The sequence below is a fragment of the Chrysemys picta genome, chromosome 1 (assembly GCF_011386835.1).
Source record: "Chrysemys picta bellii isolate R12L10 chromosome 1, ASM1138683v2, whole genome shotgun sequence".
NCBI lineage: Eukaryota > Metazoa > Chordata > Testudines > Emydidae > Chrysemys > Chrysemys picta.
The window spans coordinates 295,143,275-295,159,819 of record NC_088791.1 but is presented as its reverse complement, the minus strand read 5'-3'; the positions used below and the strand labels follow the sequence as shown (position 1 = coordinate 295,159,819).

Genomic DNA, 16,545 nt, shown 5'->3' with positions numbered 1-16,545 from the left:
TGCTTGCATATAACTGAAAGCAGAAAATAGAAGAAGCAACATGATATAGTGGATTGAGTCTGATGCTGGGAGCCAGGTGATCCTAATGCTAATCCCAGTTTTGCTAGTACCTCACTGCCTGGTCTTGGGGAAGTTCCTTAACCTCTCTGTGTCTTGCTTGCTCTCTGTAAAATTGGGTTAATAATATTTTCTGACCTCACATGGGTGTTTTGAGACTTGAGCCAAAATTTTCAGATGTGGGTGCCTAAAGTTAAGCTCCTAAATCTGTATGAAGGACCTGTAGCTAAGGTCCATATGATTTTTCAGAAGTGCTGAGAAACGTGCTGATCCCATTGGCTTCAGTGAGATTTGTGGGTGCTCAGCTCAGCTAAGCTCACAATCTGGCTACATGTACTTAGGAGATGGAATTTGGAAGTTAATTGTAGGTACCCATATTTCATATTTGTGGCCCTAATTACTTCATGATGATTAACCTGTACTTTGAAAATATAAAACATTTAAAAAGTGTTAAATAATGTGTGTAGGGATCACTCCTCCACCATTAATACGCAGCCACCAATGGAAAAGAATGAAGCAATCATTCTGCACCAGCATTACACAGCACAGTTTATCTATTCGTTTTTAGGAGAGAAAGTGAAGAAAGTTTTCCCCACCTGAAACTATATGGGGTTGGGAGGTTGTTTAGGTAACAGAAAATTATGATCTGAGGTAGAAGAAGTTAGCTGGGATATCCTGGCTGGCCAGGATAAGGGTACTAACAACCTTCCTCTTGTGAAAAGTGCCCTTGTCTCTTTGGGAGTATTCACACTCAGTGTAGCTCACCTTGAATTGCACCTTTACTTTTTCCCTGGTAAAGACACAATTTAACACCTTCTACCTCGATGTAGACTTCCACCTGGGGTAGAGCTCAATATGCTACATTGAGGTAGAAGGTGCTAATTTGGGTCTTCACTAGAAAAAAGGTTGAGGGGTCATGAAAGTTGCTAACCTCAATGTAACAGGAGTACTTGTGGCACCTGTTCTTTTTGCGGATACAGACTAACACGGCTGCGATTCTGTAATCTCAATGTATTTTCCAAGTGAAGACAAACCCTTTAATGATTAGTCATGTCTCATCTATAAGAAAGACTCACCACAGCAAAGCATGCTGGGGCATTTGTCAGCATTGTACTAACTTAATTGGGCAGAGTGGAGCCTACTGATTCAGAACTCTGCTGTACCAACCTTAGTTTTCCTTGGAGGTCTCTCATCCACATATTGACCAGGCCCTGCTGAGTTTGGGACATGACAAGTTCACAGCCTGAGGTGGTCTAGTTGCAGGCAGAATTCTGAATAAAGTGAGTTATTCTCAACACACGCAATTTAGCCTCTTACCTTTAAGGCAGGGACACACAAATCTCACTTACACCCACCCAATATCCTAATGTAAACTGTAAACTCAAAACCTATCAATTCAATGCCCTTATGGGGGTCTTGATTGTCAGATGACACCAGGGGATAACTCAAAACCCTTGCGGGTTAGGGTAGAACAGGAACAGAAGGGCATGTCAGAAGAACCAGGCGTCACACAATGAAATGAATAGGCAGCAGGTTTGAAACACAACTTTCACACAGTCAGGCTGGGGAACTCATTGCCAGGGGATGCTGTGAAGGCCAAAACTATGACGGGATTCAAATAAGAATGAGATAAATTCATGGAGGAAGATAGGTCCATCAATGGCTATTAGCCAAGATGGTTAGGGGTGCAACTCCATGCTCTGGACGTCCCCAGCCTCAGACTGCCAGAAGCTGGGAGGGGACAACAGAGGATGGATTACTCGACGATTTCCTGTTCTGATCATTCCTTCTGAAGCACTTGGCATTGGCCACTGTCAGAAGACAGGATACTGGGCTGGATGAACCATTGGTATGATCCGGTATGACCATTCTTAGTGTTTATGTCAGGGAATGGTCTCTATACAGGTGCAACGTGGTTCAAGGAGCGCTCTTACTTTATCCTGTCAATGTGTCTTGTTTTTTCAGTTTTGTCTGCCAACATCTTACATGGTGTTTGAAATTGTGTATGAAATTTGTATTCATGTTATATCACCACAATCAACTGTTTTCTCATTGTGGCTTTAAAAAAAAATAAAATAAAAGGGGGGAGATTTTGAAAAAAGATAAAGGTCTCAATTACCCGAAGAGACATACATCTCCATTAGTGAGAGAGGTACAGATCATGCAGCAAATTCCAACCAAACCACTGCCTTGCTTTGCTGTAAAACAAAAACATTACTGGGAACAGAAATTCAAGTGGAAATTGAGCCTTTCCACTGTCTTGTGAGAATCCTAGAAATGTAGGGCTGGAAGGGACCTCTGGAGGTCATCTAGTTCTTCCCTCCACCCTGAGGCAGGATTAAGTAAACCTAGGTCTTCCCTGACAGATGTTTGTTCAATCTGTTCTTAAAACCTCCAGTGACGGGGATTCCACAACCCCCCTAGGTAACCTATTCCAGGATTTAACTACCCTTGTCGTTAGGAAGCTTTCCCTAATATTTAACCTAAAGCTCCCTTGCTACAGTCTAAGCCAATTACCTCCTGTCCTACTGTGATGCTATCTTGGGGTGTCCAGAACTGTAAGCCACATTGTTACCCCTCTGCCTCAGTGAAAGTGAGATTTGCTGTTGCTAAACTGCACGTCAGTTCCTTGATACTCTGGCTTGTTAGCTAGCCCAGCAAACTCATCAGGACTCTGCCAGTCCTTTCCTTTCCTGGCAGGGAACTCTGGTTGCCCCCAGTTGCTCTGCAGCATCCAGCCCCTATCACTGGACACTCACAGAAATTACCAGGTGCGCTGTCTCCAAAGAGACAGAGTACACACCCGTCTGCTGGTTCAGTAGAGGATGCACGCTTCACTTTAATATAGCAGCACTGAGATGGATCTATAATAAAACAGCAAGTTTATTAACAAAGAACAGAGATTTAAGTGATACTAAGCGGAGATAATAGAGACAGAAAATGGTAACAAAGGTATGATCATCCTTTCCAGTGACTAAAATTTAGTGGATTGCATTCCCTGTCTCAGATATGTTTCTTACCTAAAGCAACCTTCCAGCATCACCCACACACGTGGCAGGAGATCCACAGTTCATACAAAGACTGCTTCCTCTTTGTTCCCTAAGTAATGGATAACTAAGGGGTTTGCTCCCCTTCTATTTATAGTCCAGTCAACCTTTGAAATGTGTACTTTTGAAGTGTATCCTCAGATAAAGTTTTTCGCCCCTGCTGTTGGTGCTTTGGGAAACTTACACCATGTTATTTCCTCATGCTCCTGATAACCTGCTCTTCTGTTGACTTAAAATGCAAATGAAGTGTCCTTTGTGCTGGTTTCAGAATACTTGATTCACAATAGATTCCAAGGCTGACAAGTAAATCCATATTCCTTTGTTTAGGACAAACTTGTTTAACAACTCTGCCACCAAGATGTATTTTAGGAACATATTTCCAGCACACATGCATAATTCTTTACACACCATCTGTACATACATCACACAGGGATATTAGTGACTGCTGTGTCACCAGCTTTCATTTGACTCTTCACACAACGCTCTTTGCAGATAAATACTGTCGTGAGTTTGTCAAGCTTAATATGGGTAGTTGTTACATGGCAATGAACCCTTTGTCAGTGGGCATTAAGGGGCTCTTAGGGTCACCCCCATCCTCAGTGGACATAGAGAACAATCGATCACCATCCTCTTTATAACAACCTCCTAGATATCTGAAGACGGTTATCATGTTGTCTCCTCAGCCTTATCTTCTCTAGACTAAACATGACCAAATATTTCAACCTTTCCTCATTGGTCACATTTTCTAGACCTCTTTTTTTTTTTCTCTCCTCCGGACTCTCTCCAATTTGTCCACATCTTTCTTAAAATGCAGTACCCAACAATGGACACAATACCCAGCTGAGGCGGCACCAGAGCCAAGTAGAGCAGAACAGTTAACTCCCATATCCTATACGACATTCCTGTTAATACACCCCAGAAAAGTGAGACATATTTTTTTAAACTCAAAATTGCTAAGAGAAAGAAATGTGTGTGCATAATGGGATAAATCCTTCTGCAGGCAGTGGCCTGAACCACTGGGCTGTGGGTTGGAGCATTCCATAGGGGTGAGACAGAAGGAAATCTCTCCTGGTTGCTGAGCCACAGAAGAGGAGCTCCTGCTCCACTGAGAGCAATGGCTGGCGGATTCATTTAACAGCAGATCTCTTGTTCTTGCCCTGTCTCTCCTCCAGTCATATCTCATACTGCCTGATGACAGCAGGCAGGGAGTTCCTACATAGCAATCAGGGTTGTGTACCCCTTGCATAGAGTCATCAAAGGCTTCCCTGTACTTTGGAACTATTCCACTGCATCTGGAGGCCGCAGCACTGCTAGGTCAGTCTTTCCTCCAAACATCAAGAAAAAAGTCAGACATTATGGGCCTAACCCTATGGAAGCATGTTTTGCATTGTATAACACAAATGACCACGGTGAAGTCTGTGAGGGATGCGCCAGCTCTTTATCCCAGTATTTAGTAATAACTTTGAGATGCAAAGGGTTCTTTTTCATCATATATGGATGGCATGGGTCGAAGAGTTGTGGAGAATCTTTATTACACCCTGTTGTGATGCTGGCGGACCTGTGTGCCAGCTCATGCCAAGGCCCCAAGCCTCCCTGAATGCCATCTAAGGCATAGCTGGAAACTAGTCTGGCTCACCTGGGTATTAGCATTGTTAAAATAGGTATTAGAGATATATGAATGTGTTTACTCTTTATGACATGCTTGTAGGATCCTGGATGTATTAATCTTACTTATAACGTCTGTATCCCATGTTCTAAGGTAATAGTTAAGTGTTTGCGCTGTAACTATAAAAGTGTTTGCTCTGAAACTGTAAACTCCCACAGCCAGGAGAGAAGCATTACCAGCTGTGAAATACCACTTCACCACAAGAGGTGTTATCTCCTCTCCAACAAAAGAAAGGCTATAGACACCAGACAAGCCATTGTGGAACATCAGAGGATATAAGACTTTGTTCATTGTTTCCCCATGAAGAGGGGACATGCACAAAAGCTCTTCCCATGAGCTTGAGCTCTTGGGAAAGGGAATAAAAATCCCTGTCAAGAAGAAATAGTTATTACTATGCTGCTTGGAGTTTGGGGAGGAGAATATTTCTAAGCGTAAACAAGGGATCCCCAAGCTGCTTGGATTGGGATAGGCCTAAAGGACATATGGAGCTTGCCTATTACAGCAACTTCTTTTTGGAACCTAAGACTGTCATTCGTGTGTCTGTGTATGTTTACCTGCTTTAACCTTGTAAATAACTCTTGTTTCCTTTTGTTGGTTAATAAATCTTTAGTTAGTTTATTATTGGACTGACTAGAAGTGTTGTCTCTGGTGTGTGATCTGAGGTGCAATTGGCCTGGAGTAAGTGACTGGTCCTCTGGGGGAATAACCTGAATGTTCTTGTAACTTGTGGTGTAAGGGACCATCCATCACAAAGGCAGACTTGCCTGGGTGGCAAGATGGACAGGAGTGCCCAAGGGGACTGTCTGTGATGCCATGTTAAGGCTGTTATAGTGCTAGAGGAGTTCACACTTGATGCTTGATTGGTGAAGCTAATTATAGAAAACATAACCAATTGGGGGTTTGTGCCTTGGTTTGTAACAGTCTGCCCGAGGGTGGCACCTAATGTCCATGAGCAAGGCTAAGATTATGTCACGGAGGTCACGGAATCCGTGTCTTCCAGAGACCTCCATGACATTTTCCACTTCAGCCACTGCAGCTCCCAGCTGCCGCGGGTGGAGGAAGGACCCTGCAGCTCTCAGCCGCTGTGGGCAATGGGGGGGGGGTACTCTGGAGCCACAGCATCGGTGGGTGCTGGACCCCCTCCACCTGTCTATTTTGTCACAGTTATTTTTAGTAAAAGTCAGGGACAGGTCATGGCTTCCGTGAATATTTGTTTATTGCCCATGACCTGTCTCTGACTTTTACTAAAAATAATCATGACAAAATCTTAGCCTTATTCACTGGTACTTCACAGGTGTCAGGCAGCCCTCTGGCTCCTGGACCAAAGTGATAAGTCAAAAAATGTTTCTGCTTTATATATTGCTATATCACTGTGGTAGGGAGGTTATACTGATGTTGTTTGACCTTCAAAGGGACTTTCTTCTCACCGTCAACCAAGTAAGAGAGGCATATAATGCCTCTCGCTATCCATTCTCACTGTATGATTGGTTGGTTGCCAATCTGTAAGTCAGAATTAGCCCAGACAGTGACTTCTGTATGGCCTCAGGTGTGACCTACTTGCCCAAATGGCACTTGCTCTCCTGGTGGCCACTAGGGAGGGTACCCTGTTTTCTCTGTAAGGTACAATGAGGAATGAGACTCCCAATAGGGGATTGGATTCATTAGTTCTGTTTCAATCCCCACCTATATGCAGATGTTGTTACTCATGGGTTGGAACCAACGAGAGGCCTGAGGCATGACAGAGGCAACATAATAGTTCTGAAGATCTGTGAGCCTGAAACCACTCTTATCAATGTGGAGTTGAAACTTCCTCTAAGATAGCCCAGGGCATTGTGTTGGTCTCCATATAAAAGGTCTTAATAATCTTTTAAAATAAGATGGAGACATGTTGACAGGTAGCTTACTCAAAACGTACAAAAATCTAGGTAAGATATACATCTTAACTGCGTTAATTTCCCCCCAGAAATTCTCCCCCGTGTCCCCTCCCCAGAGAGACAGTGCCTCCCACCAACTGGTATCCTCCACAAGCTGTAGCTGGGTTCTAAATTCATTTTTACAAGATTTTCTAGATTCCTTGGTATTTTTATCCCCAAGTATTTAAGTACCTCTGATTGCTTACGAAATGGCCACTGGGAGAAAACCCTGCTAGAGGGCAGCTGAGCAATCTCAAGCAGTTCTGACTTTTCCCAATTAATTCTATCGCACCGAAAGTTAGCCAAAATCCTGGATTAATGCTAGAAGGGTGGGGATTGTGGTTTCAGGATTAGTTATAAATAAAAAGTTATCGTTGACATATAACAGGGATCGGCAACCTTTGGCACGCGGCACGCCAGGGTAAGCACCCTGGCAGGCTGAGCCAGTTTGTTTACCTGCCGCATCCGCAGGTTCGGCTGATCGCGGCTCCCACTGGCCGCGGTTCGCCGTTCAAGGCCAATGGGGGCTGCAGGAAGCAACGGCCAGCACATCCCTCGGCCCGCGCTGCTTCCCGGAGCCCCCATTGGAGCGGCGAACCGTGGCCAGTGGGAGCCGCGATCAGCTGAACCTGCGGACGCGGCAGGTAAACAAACCAGCCCGTCCCACCAGGGTGCTTACCCTGGCGAGCCACGTGCCAAAGGTTGCCAATCCCTGATCTAAGCCATGCCGATTTTTAATAAATCCCACCTGATTTCAATATATGATGCTGGGCACAAATCCCTCCAGACTGGCTGCCAAAATTTTGGCCAATATATTCACATCACCATTAATGAAGGAAATTGGTCTATAGTCTGAGCATAACATGAGCTCCCGCCCTACCTTGGGAATAACTGAAATCAAGACCTCTGGCCAGATTGGACGGGATGGGGGGGAACTACCTTCTTACAGAGATGTGTTGAACATGGTAGTCAGTTTACCTGAAAAGGATCTGGAAAAAATGTTTATAAAAAACAGGCAAGCTGCCTGGGCCAGGAGCCTTATCCAATTTCATGGATTTCAGGGCCTTGATAAGCATTCAGGTTGATAGTAGTTCTGCTGCTGAGTTGGAGTATTGGTATTTTACCAAGGAAAATTTCCAGGATCTCGTGTGAAGGGGCAGAAGTTTTGTCTTACCAGAAATGTACAACCTCAGCTTGAACTACATATGGCTTATTGAGTTTGTATCTGTTTTTGACAGAGTGCCTAGGTATACTGGGGAAGGATGTTTAGTGTATTTTTGGTCCAGCTCTGACTTTCCTTTCAAAGAGCACTATGCTCTCCTTTTTCTCCCCCCCCCCCCCCCCCCCGTTTTTCTATTAGCTGCAGCAAAGCTAGTAATTCTGCCCCTAAGGTTTTTAAAGTTTCTCAAAGAAGCTTGCCAGAGGGAGTTGATGGCTCACAGGTACCCAGGAAGAGGTCAATTTCTTTCTTTATAAGCATTTCAAAATTGGGGCCTAAAACCAGTGAGGTATTAAACCTCTGTCTATTTTTGTTTCTTGCCAACTGTGTCGGGAGTAAATTGTAGGATAATGGCGCAAAGTCAGAGATCACCATTGTACCAATTGAGGAATTGGATATGACTTGGGCTAGCTGCCTTGAAATTAAGAAAAACATCATTCATGAATATGTATAATGGACAGGGGAGAAAAATATGTAGTCTTTTTCTGTTGGGTGCATGATCCTCCACATAATCTTCAGGGCTGGCTCTAGGTTTTTTGCTGCCCCAAGCCAAAACAATTTTCGGCCGCCCCCCCCCCCCTTTTTTTTTTTGGCCTTTACACATGTTTGCACTTTGAAATGTTTTTTTTGTTTTTGTTTTGTGTTTTGTTTTGGCTCCCCCAGTGTGGGGTCTGGAGCGATTCCGTTCGCTCCCCAACCCAAGCAAACAGGAGTCCCCCTTGTTCCCATTCTGTATCTCTTCAAGCTTCGCTCGGTGCTGGGAGGCAGGGGGTGCAGGTACACTGGAAGGGGGAGAGAAGTGATGTACCTGGGTCCGGAATGCTGCCCCTGAAATTGTGCCGCCCCAAGCACGTGCTTGCTTTGCTGGTGCCTAGAGCCGGCCCTGGCCCTACTATTACTACGGGGAGGTGAACGAAAGCGGGCCAGGCGCGCAGTGCGAGTGGCCGGCAGAGTGGGAGGTGTCCTTCTCACTGCTGCCCGTGCTCTACATGCTGGTCTTTGTGCTGGGGCTGTCGGACAACGGGCTGGTGATCTTCACTGTGTGGCGGGGCCCGTGGGCCAAACGCTTCTCCACCAACACTTACATCGGCAACCTGGCGCTGGCCGACCTGGCCTTCGTGGTGACCCTGCTGCTGTGGGCCACTTAACACGGCGCTGCGCTTCCACTGGCCCTTCGGCTCGGTGCTGTGCAAGCTCAGCAGCTACCTGGTGCTGCTCAACATGTTCGCCTCCGCCTTCTGCCTAGGCTGCCTCAGCTTCGAGCACTACCTGGCCATCGTGCGCTTGCTGCCGCGCTCCCGTCCCGTCCCGCGCTGCTCTCACTGGCTGCACTCTGGCTGCTGGCTGGCCTGCTGCCCTGCCCGCCCTGCTGCTGCGTGACACACGGCCCAGCCCAGCCAACAACCGGAATGCCGCCCCTGGAAATGTACTGCCCCAAGCATGTGCTTGCTTTGCTGGTGCCTACAGCCGGTCCTGATAATCTTACATCTTTAATCATGGATTTCAGTGCTTGTCTGGACTAGGTTGGCTTACAATTAGTTGGGGGAGGATCTATCTATTATCAGTTATGGTGAGGATGTGTGTATCTTTGTGCAGCTCAGCAGAGACTGTTAAAGGTTTCAGGCTCATCCATATTGGATCCATATATGTTCAATAATTTTGAAGAGATCTGGGCTCCACTTTTAGGAACATTCAACTAGGGAATGACCAAGGGCCCATTGACTAGTCCATAAACTCCTTCCTCTCGCTCCTCCTTCTTTTTCCTTGCCATCATACTTTCCCTCCCTACCTTGTCAGCATTGTCCCCCTATTGGTTGCAAAGTACTGAGTGAGTTGATTTTAGAGTTTAATGAAATGGTTTTTGCATATGAATCGTAGCACTCTGCAGTATATTACCAATAAATAAAAAACACTATAAACTTATAATTATCTTTTTGTATTATGATGTTTGTACTCTAAAGCAAAAATTAATAAAAACACTTTAATTAAAAAAAAAACATTATTGGCCTGATCCTGTTCATAATAACATGGTGCATTTCCCATTGATGCCAGTGAAAAGTGAAATGCACAATTTTATTTTTGCATTTGCAAAACACAGACTATGATTTAAAAAAAAAAGATTCAACATGGGATTTATGGTGTAATCAGTCTCTGCCTTTTCAAGATTGCAAGCAAGAATAGAAATTTGAAGAGACACCTCTCTCCTGTGAAAAGAAAACCCTACAAGACAGTAGTAAAGACTTTGCTTCCACCTTTCCCTTGCCTGCTATTTCTCAATACTGTCAACCCTGAGACATCTTAATAACTGTATGAGCTTGAGCCAGCCCAGAAGCAAGGTCTGTGGAGCCAATAAATTCCATCCTGAGAAGTGAGGCTCCTGATCTTCCAAGGTTTGAGTCTAAATATAATCAATTGATGTTATTTGATTACCATAAAACAACTGTCCTGTTGTATCTAGAAATAGATCTATTTGCCATTATTTTATAGTGTGGTAATTAAATACCAGTTGCTTATTTAAAAATATTTACAGAGGAAAAGTCACAGAGATGGATCTCTTCTTTGTGCTCAGTAAATATGTCTACAAATACCAACTGGCATTTAATCAGCTTGCTTATGGGTTTGCTGCTGAAAAAGGCTGTTCAGAAGAACCGGTTAAAGTATGACACGGAAGTAGATCCTCAAATAAAGACAAATCAGCTGCAGATCAGCAACAGTCTCTTGCTTTATTATTGTGTTTTTACAGTTCACACAGGCTACTACCTTCACATACTTTAAGTTAGACTATTAACCATGTGAATATATAATAGAACAAGGTGCACTAAATTAACCAAAAATCAATCTTTAGATACAGTAAGCATCCAAAGACTTCTATAATGTTACTAGCCTATTACCGTCAAGGAAGAACAAAACTGCTGTTGCTCACAAACCTTGGTGATGCCTAATATGATTTAATAAGATATATATATGCTAATTAAGGTACAGGTGTCTGCGAAGGTCTAATAATAATAATGCAAAAATAAATAATCAGTCCTTCAAAGATTCAACCTGTTGTGACTTCAGCAGCCAGGAATTCCAAGAATGAAATGATTTCTTCATTTCTACAGGATGCTCAAGACTCAACCCATACTGGAAAATTAGAAAGAACTGCTCCTTCAGAAGAGTGTCTGATGTGCCAACTGTCATGCTGCCGAAAATGGGAGATATGTGTCTGTTACCTAGTTGTTACATTTATGGAGGATTAACAACTATTTGATACTTCATGGCTGTGCAATAACTGTCTTCTTAAGCTTAAATCAAATGCATGTTTCAGAGACTTAGGGGTAAGGGGACACACACTCCATTGTTTTCCATTAACTTTGTCCAGTCAATTCATCATGTACATTGCTGAAAATATACATCTTAAAGAATGAACAAAGCTGCTGGTGGTGGTACGGGGTGGGTAGCAGGTCCTGCTTCCTTGCTCAGCACAGACTAGAAGCTTTGAAGAGGTAACAGCAGTATGGAGCTTGGGCAGAAATGTGGGATGATTTACTTGCCTCCCTGAGTATGGTTAAACCATCCCAGCCATGAATGCAAAAATGGCTACATGGATTTTAAGGCCAGAAGGGAACCTTCTGATCATCTTGTCTGACCTCCTGCATCACACAGGTCAGAGACTCTCACCTAGTAACTCCTGCACCATATCTTCTGCTTCAGCTATAGCATCTCTTTTAAAAAGACAGATGACCTCGATTTAAAGACTTCAAGTGATGGCAAATCCACCACAGCCTTTGCTATTTTTTCAACGATTTATTATCCCCACTGTTAAAACTGGAAATAAAGGCACAAATGCTTAATTTAATATCTAGTTTCAATGTCCAATGACTGGATCTGTTATGCTTTATTCTGCTAGATTACAGCGTCTGGTATGATCAGTTTAGGTATTTAGGTCCAGATCCTCAAAGGTATTTAGATACCTAATGTCCTTTGAAATCTTTGTGAGCTAAGAGCATAAATACCTTTGAGGATCTGGGCCTAAAAGACTGTGATCAAATAATCTCTTACCTTTCTTCTCTGATGATCTTACCCTTCCCTTTGATATTGTATCCATGACTCAGAAGAATTGCTCTGAAGAACTTAAATTTTTACCTTTACCAAATAGCCAGGTTTTTAGAAGAATGTTCCTGGAAAGGAAATCCCCCAGGCTACTTGCAAATACTCTTATCTCCACTTTAGGGATCAAGAAGCTGAGCCCAGAGAGATCAAATGGCTTGTTGAAGCTCATCAAGAAGCTGAGCCCAGAGAGATCAAATGGCTTGTTGAAGTTCAGTGTAGACAACGCCCGTAAGGCGTTGTCTACACTGCCACTTTACACCGCTGCAACTTTCTCGCTCAGGGGTGTGAAAAAACACCCCCTCCCCCGAGCGCTGCAAGTTTTAGCGCTGTCAAGTGGCAGTGTAGACAGTGTTTTGATTGCTAATGAACACACCACAAGCTGCCTGGCAGAGCTTGTTTAGTAACAAAATCAGGAAAGGAAACCTGTTGTAATATCCCCGGGGAAAGTGAGAAATTGGCACTTGAGGTGTGTGTGTGTGTGTGTGTGTGTGTGTGTGTGTGTGTGTAAGGAGTGGACATTACTTATTTTTTCTCTTCAGGAAATCAGTCATTGTGCAAGAAAGAGATGTTTGTATAACTGTGATACAGCTTAAAACAGACATGGACCGGAAAGGAAACTTCAGATTTAAACATCCCTGGATGCTGGAAAACATCTACATCTGGATCTAAACTTTGCACTTTGGGACTACCTCTACTTAAAACCTAAGGTGGGCAAATTGGTTTGGAAAAATAGAAATCTTCTCTTCCTGCCCAATCCCACTTGCTTGCTATTCCTCCAGACCTATTACCCATTACTGCAGCTGACCAAACCTTTGTGAAGATTCTGAAATGTTCAATTCAACTCCTCCCCCTCCAACCTCCATAATTTTTTCACCTCTGCCTGCCACAGAACTTGTGAAATCCAGCCAGAAGCAAAAGTGCCAAAAACCATAAGAAAGACCATTCTTGTGGCATTTTCTGCATTGAAAGAATAAAGAAGAGCTTGAGGTGAAGCCACTGCAAGGGAATTTGGGAGATATGAAATCAGTTCCTGGCTCGGCCACAGAATTTGTGAGAGATCTGGTGCATATCTAACAGGAGATACGATTTCCCTACCTCTCAGGGATGCTGTGAGGATACATCCATCAATGCTGAGGTGCTCAGACACTGTGCTGTTGTGGGGCCATATTAGATTCATTGTATGACTGGAAGCAACTAATGCAGGAAATTTCTTGAAAGAGCCTGTTGGAAATGCAAAATTTCTAGCTCAGTTTTACAGACTCAGGTGTTTCATTCATACTTTTAAAATCCAAACCTAAATGAAGTGTTTGGAACACAGAGTAAAAATAGGTAGTTGAAGAAAATCCTGATTTGATATGGGCAGAGTTCAGGAGATTTCAGTTGAGGAAAACTATCATGGTCATGGACCTTGCTATTGTTACTCCTTTTGTCCCAAATGGTTAGCCAATATTTGGGGTCTTGACAGGTTCTTTCCATTAGGAGGAGAAATTAATTATGAGTCCAGTATTTCTTTGTTGCAATCTTGTTTGTTTACAAAAAATGTACACAAAGTCCTGTTTCCCTGAACACAGTATGAATCAAACAGCAGAAGACAGTTTCTTTGCTCTCAGTTCTAAGCCTCTTTCCAGCCAACACTCTGCCCCAAAGCACTCTCAGTTTTTAGTTAGGAACATGCTACACGTGCTTTTCTGGCTATCTCTGGTACTTCCCTGCTGCTTTCTCTGTCTGCTTCCATAGTGTTTCTGCTGCTGCCGCTTCTTCTTTTTATTCGACATTGGTGAGGCCTCATCTGGAATACTGTGTCCAGTTTTGGGCCCCACACTACAAGAAGGATGTGGAAAAATTGGAAAGAGTCCAGCGGAGGGCAACAAAAATGATTAGGGGTCTGGAGCACATGACTTATGAGGAGAGGCTGAGAGAACTGGGATTGTTTAGTCTCCAGAAGAGAAGAATGAGGGGGGATTTGATAGCAGCCTTCAACTACCTGAAGGGGGGTTCCAAAGAGGATGGAGCTCGGCTGTTCTCAGTGGTGGCAGATGACAGAACAAGGAGCAATGGTCTCAAGTTGCGGTGGGGGAAGTCCAGGTTGGATATCAGGAAAAACTATTTCACTAGGAGGGTGGTGAAACACTGGAATGCGTTACCTAGGGAGGTGGTGGAGTCTCCTTCCTTGGAGGTTTTTAAGGCCCGGCTTGACAAAGCCCTGGCTGGGATGATTTAGCTGGGAATTGGTCCTGCTTTGAGCAGGGGGTTGGACTAGATGACCTCTTGAGGTCCCTTCCAACTCTGATATTCTATGATTCTATGATTCTCTCACCTACACGCACACACACAGCTGGTCTACACTAGAATATTAGATCACCCCAACAATGTCATTCAGGGATGTGAAAAATCCACCTCCCCTCCCCCAAGCAGCATAGTTAAGTCAACCTAAGTCTTCATGTAGACAATGAGAAGTCAATGGAAGACTTTTCCCATCAGCCTAGCTACTGCCTCAAGGAGAGGTGGATTAATTATGTCAACAGGAGAACCCCTCCCATCGGTGTAGTTAGCATCTACACTTATGGTGACCAGACAGAAAGTGTGAAAAATCGGGACAGGGGGTAGGGGCTAATAGGCGGCTGTATAAGAAAAAGTCCCCAATAATAAGGACTGTCCCTATAAAATTGGGACACTTGGTCACCCTATGCACACGTGAAGTGCTAACAGCAGCACAGCTGAAGTTGTACCACTGTAATGTTTCAAGTATAGACAAGCCCCCCATGAGTGCATGCGCACACACACACACACTCTCTCTCTTCCCTCAACCAATATCCCCACTCATGTATTTGCATTCAGCCCCCAGTCAAACCCCTCCACCTACATAGCTCAGATTTCTGACCAGCCTTATATGTGACCGGTTTTTGGGTGGTGGCTTCAATTGATTCAGCTATCTATTCCATATTTGACTTGTTTTTTTAGATTTCTCCGGAATGAAGGGTGGCTGTTATGCCCACCAGCTTCAGTGAGTTTTCACCCAATTCCCAGCATAATGCTATGTATAAACCTCTTTTGCAATAGCCTGAATAAACTCCTGTGTTCCGCTGGATTCATTTCATCTTTAATACAGTGTTCACACTTCTCTTTGAGTACAATGACCATATCAGTTCAGTTATTGCCTGGCATAGTAAGGGGATCAGACATGCTCCCTGACTCCTGTATACAACCTATCAGCTGTAGTGCTGTAATATATTAAAATAAACTCTTACAACAATTAAGATGCAGACATTGGAATTAAAAACTGGCATTACACACACACACAATGTGAAATTACAGACATGTCTACCCGAGAAACTACATGTACGTGTGTTACCTGGTTTATGGAGTCCAGGAAAAGATACAAGGGATAGAAAATCATTTAATGGCAAAAAAATAATAATCCTGGAGTAATTCTTTGCCTCTGTGTAACCCCTGATGGTTTTCCCTCAGCCATGGGTCAACTTTCCTTTATTTATTTTGTTACTTAAAGCTGTAATGAGATCAGGAGAAACCCTTCTCTCTCCTTTGCAGTCTAGCTTCCCTTGTATCATGCAGATGTTTGTGGAGAAGGGATAATGATTTAAAAGCTCTAATTTTGTTATGGCCTGAAGCCTCTCTGTGATCTAAGCTGATTGTAATGTGATTTGGGAAAGACTTTCTTACTTAGACAGGGTCAATTTATCTTGGGGAGAGGGAGTGGTAGGAAGCATTGGCCTCATTGTTTAGCACTTAGAGTAGAGACCTGTTAATGCAATGCTCCTCACCATGTCATAAATCTGTGGTACAACTATCTATCTTATTCATTCCTGCCTTCTTTATATTTATCATGAACTGGATTGCCAAGTTCCTTTGCAATGTGCCTTATATAAGAGGACACTCCCATGGCTGGAAATTGAAACTGAGATTGCACCAGACTGGATAGGATTATGGGGAAGATGTGGCCCTGATTTATCAAGCACCCTAACATTGGTGCTGTGAGGATCAGCACTAAACCAAGAGCACTAAGCAGTTACATGGTAACATGGTGCACTTCTCTGTCAGGGGATAGCAGAACCACACAACACCATATCCCTATACAACTAAGTGATGAGATGCTTACGTCATTTCATAGATTCCAAGGCCAGAAGGATCATTGTGATCTAGTCTGACATCCTGTGCAACACAAGCTGTAGCACTTCTACTCCTGGGGAAATTTGGCACCAAAAATTAAAAATCCTATGCACAATATTTTAAAACTCTGCATGTTATTTGTCAACACAACACTATATAATCATGCCCAGTTTCAAATTTTGGTAATTTCAAAATACCTGTCAGCAATTATGTCTGTAACAATACAGACAAAAAAGATTCCCCCAGGAATGGAGAGTTAAAGAAATCTCTATGACAGCCCAGTTCCTGTTTCTCTGCCCCTTCTCCCTTGGAGCCCAGCTGCAGCATGTCCCTCCTCTTCCCTCCCCCGAGCCCCTGCACAGCCCAGACTGCCACAGCTCCTCCCCTCCTCTTCCCTCCTCTCGAGATCCAGAGGAAGAA

General features: G+C 43.8%; 1 protein-coding gene and 1 pseudogene across 2 annotated transcripts in view; both read left to right on the top strand.

The window, feature by feature from the left end:
* Window positions 1-16,545, top strand: part of SIAH3 (siah E3 ubiquitin protein ligase family member 3) — a 63,451-nt gene that overhangs the window by 11,909 nt on the left and 34,997 nt on the right. The gene's annotated exons all lie outside the window — the stretch shown is intronic.
* On the top strand, window positions 6,163-9,899 carry LOC135975938 (apelin receptor-like; annotated as a pseudogene).